The sequence below is a fragment of the Athene noctua genome, unplaced genomic scaffold (assembly GCF_965140245.1).
Source record: "Athene noctua unplaced genomic scaffold, bAthNoc1.hap1.1 HAP1_HAP1_scaffold_292, whole genome shotgun sequence".
Classification (NCBI taxonomy): Eukaryota; Metazoa; Chordata; class Aves; order Strigiformes; family Strigidae; genus Athene; species Athene noctua.
In genome coordinates, this window is record NW_027437753.1 from 42,501 (window position 1) to 44,992 (window position 2,492).

At 78.5% G+C, this 2,492-nt stretch overlaps 1 non-coding gene across 1 annotated transcript; it reads right to left on the reverse strand.

Annotated features, from left to right (window-relative positions):
• Positions 1 to 756: 756 nt before the first annotated feature.
• LOC141955520 (5.8S ribosomal RNA) lies at positions 757 to 909 on the reverse strand. Its single transcript, XR_012632602.1, has one exon. It is a non-coding gene; the product is annotated as a 5.8S ribosomal RNA (ribosomal RNA).
• Between the last annotated feature and the right edge of the window lie 1,583 nt (positions 910 to 2,492).

Genomic DNA, 2,492 nt, shown 5'->3' on the forward strand with positions numbered 1-2,492 from the left:
GCCCCAGCCCGGAACGCGAGACCGACGCACGCGCGCGAGGCGCGCCCGGAGACGGCCCCCGGGGACGCGGACGGCCCGCCACGGCCGACCGGGCGCGCGGCGCGGCGGAGGCGCGGAGGGCACGCCGAGGGGAAGCGGGCGGACGGACAGGACGGACGGACGGGAGGGGGGGGGCCGGGCCCGACGCCGACCGCACGCGCGGTCGCCACCGCAGCCGCAACCCCCGAACCACCGCCGCCGCCGCCGCCGCCGCACCCCCCCCACCGAGCCCACCCCCGGCCTCCGCCGCCCGGAGCGCGGCGGCTACGACGGGGAAGGGAGAAGAAGGCGGGGGGCCAGTGGCGACGGGGAGGACCCCCGTTCCCACGGCGCACGCCCCGCACGCGAGCGGCAGCACGGCACGGTACCGCCGCGGTACCCACCCGCAGACAGCCGCCCGCGCGGGAGGAGGCCGGGGAAGAGGCCCGCGCCTCTCCCCCCCCGACACCTCGGCCCTTCCCCACCGCCGCGCCCGACCCGGCCGGACCGAACCAACGGGCCGCCCGGCCCCGGCGGGACGAGGCTCCGCCAAGCGGGCGTTCCGGGAGCGGGGAGCTTCGGAGCGCTCCCCGAGTCTCCACTTAGGGGGACGAAGGCCCTCGGCCGACACCGACGGGCCTGCGAGGCACCCCAGCCGCGCCGCCGCGGACGCCGCCCGCCCGCCCGCCGAGGCGAGGCGGGGAGGGACGGCGCACCGGCCGGCGATTGATCGTCAAGCGACGCTCAGACAGGCGTAGCCCCGGGAGGAACCCGGGGCCGCAAGTGCGTTCGAAGTGTCGATGATCAATGTGTCCTGCAATTCACATTAATTCTCGCAGCTAGCTGCGTTCTTCATCGACGCACGAGCCGAGTGATCCACCGCTAAGAGTTGTCTGCCTTTCGGCACCGCCCCGCGCGCGCGGAGGGGCCGGGACCGCTCCGCAGAAGCGGCCCCCTTCTCGGACGACGGACCGCCGCCCCACCGACCGACCGACCGCCCCCCTCCGCACGCGCGGAGGGGGCGCGCGACGACCGGCGGGCGACGGTCGCGCCTCGCCTCAGATGACCGTACCGACATCACAACGGAGGGAAGGAAGGGAAGGGTGAAACAAGCTCCGAACGGCAAGGGCCCGGGGAGCCCGCGCTCCCGACCGACCTGGGGAAACAACAAGCACCTTGCTCGCTTCGGAGGCGGCCCAGGCGCCCGGGCTCGGCCCGGCCTCCGCACGGAGGGCCGGCGGCGCGTCCGACCGCGCGCCCGGACCTGCACCCGCCTCTCGCTCGCGCGGAGGGGGGAAACCACAGACGCTGACCGCCGCGCGGGCGACCAGCGGGGGCGCCCCGCTCGCGCCGCGCGCGCCTCCGCGCCGCCCAGCGCCCGCGCGCTGCGACAGCCGGCTCCTTGCCCCCGTGGCCCCGAAACCCCGGCTCTCGCCCCGACGCCGGGAACGCCCGCGCGGCGCCGCCGCCGCACCACACCGGAGACAGGGACGGACGGCCAACCGCCGGAACCCGAGACGGCGACGCGACGCCGCCGCCCGGCGCTCCGCCCGACCGCCGCCCGGCCACCGCACCGCCGCGGCTGCCCTCCCGGAGCCGCCGCCGCCGCTTCTCGTCTCGGCCCCTTCCGCAGGCACGCGCCAGGCAGAAGGCGGACGCCGCTGAGCCGGAGGCGACGCCCCCTCTCCCCGCTTCCGCGCGGAGAACGGGACGGGGAACGCCCCTCGGCCGCCCACCCGCCTCGCCTGACCGAGACCGGGAAAGGCGACTGCGAAGCGACGGGCAGGACCCGGGACGGGACAGGCCACGCGGCCGGCCACCGAGCGACCGCCGGCCGGCACGCCGAGCGGCGGCGCCGCCGCCGCCGCTCGGGCCCGGGGGCTGCGCCGCCCCTCCCCTCAGCCGGGGCGGGAAGGGGTGGGGGTGGCAAGCAAGGAGCACGAAGCCGCAAGCGCGCCGCTGCGCGTCCACGGAGACGCGGCGGCCCGAGCAGGCCGCCCCGCCCGGCGAGACCCCCGACCGTGGGGGAATCGCCATCGCCCCCGACGGCGAGAGAGCCCGCGCTCCCCGCCGGGGGGGGGGAGGTTCCCCTTCGCGTTTCGAGGGCGAGGCAGGCCGGCTGCGGCCGACCGAACGCCGCCGGTCTCGCCGCCGAGACCGGACCGCGGAGAAGGGGGGGCAGGGGGGACACCCCTCCCCGGCGCGGCCGCCCGAGGGGACAAAAAGCCCACGGCGTGGGCGGCGGCCGCCATGGCCAGGGCCTGCACGAGAGCGACTCCCGCCCCTGGAGGCTCAACCGCCGCACACGGCCGGGGCCCGCCCCTGCGGGTCGCACCGAGCCGCCCGAGTCTTTAAACCTCCGCCCCGGCTCCGCGGCCTTCGACCCCCGGGCTCAGCCGAGGGAGGGCCGCGGAGGCGCGGACGCTAGGTACCTGGCCCTGGGGTGAGGGAAACATCCTCAAGGGCCCCGCGGG